Genomic DNA, 1,225 nt, shown 5'->3' with positions numbered 1-1,225 from the left:
AGATGTAGTATGTACCAAAAACAGGAAGGCGTGTCATATTCACATGTATAATGTGTAAGCTAAGGAGATGCAATTTAACAAATTAGGAGCATTGATGAGGGATACACAAGAGAAGTAGTTTGATGTAAGAACATGGTTAATAAAAAGATGTAGTATGTACCAAAACCAGGAAGGCATGTCATACTCACAGGTATAATGTGTTAACTAAGCAGATGCAATTTACCCTAATTAGAAGCATTACAAGGTAGACACCATATGCAACATGCAACCACATATCACACTGTCAAGTAAGAGCAAGCACCTGCGATGGTGGTGTGGGGGAATTGCGGTGATCAACTAGAGACCTACATTGACTATCTTCATTTAGCCTTGTTGTTTCTTGAGAATCATGTGGGGAGGATGACAGTGCACTCTTTAAATGAGTAGGGCGTCTCATAGTAACCCACCCGGGTGACTGTCTCATCATAAGTGATTGGCGAGGGATACAAAAGAGCATTAGTTTGATGTACGAACATGGTTAGTAGACATATGTAGTATGTATAAAAAACAGGAAGGCATGTCATTATCAAAGGTATAATGTGTAAAGTAAGCAGATGCAATTTAACCAAATTGGAAGCAATACAAGCTAGACACCATATGCAACATGCAACCACATCTGACAGCGCGAAGTTAAAGCAAGCACCTGGGATGGTTGTGTGTGGCAATTGAGATCATCAACTGCAGAGCTACTTTTATTGTCTCCAACTGCTGACACTGCACCCATTAGAGCGTTGAGACGCTTACTGCTTACCTTCAAATTACACTGGAGCGACTTCTGTCTTTTCTTTTCTGCATTCATCAACACTGCGTTAGAGTCTGAAATATCCATGCATAAAAAAACAATAATGTGAGTATGGGTGAAGTGTGTGCACAATTAGTATAGTGTAAAGGTAGCAGATAGCAGATTGGTGAGAAATAAATGACGGGAGACATATGATAGCTCTACAACATGCATGGCACACTCAATTACTACAAGATTCTATGAAAATAACAGTCGACTGAAAGCAAATAGGTCAGTCCATTTTTTCTGCACCATCCTATGTACAAAGAACGGGGAGACCGCCTTCATCTACCTCCAGCGAGTCAGTGTTGACGATCTTCCTCGAAACTCCAGCGACTACCGGCCTAGTATTCCTCCCCTGCCTGTGCCCTCCCCTCGACCTCACCGCACCGCCGTGCTTGGCAC

This window comes from Triticum dicoccoides, chromosome 5B, assembly GCF_002162155.2.
Source record: "Triticum dicoccoides isolate Atlit2015 ecotype Zavitan chromosome 5B, WEW_v2.0, whole genome shotgun sequence".
Lineage (NCBI taxonomy): Eukaryota > Viridiplantae > Streptophyta > Magnoliopsida > Poales > Poaceae > Triticum > Triticum dicoccoides.
This window is presented reverse-complemented; position numbering follows the sequence as displayed.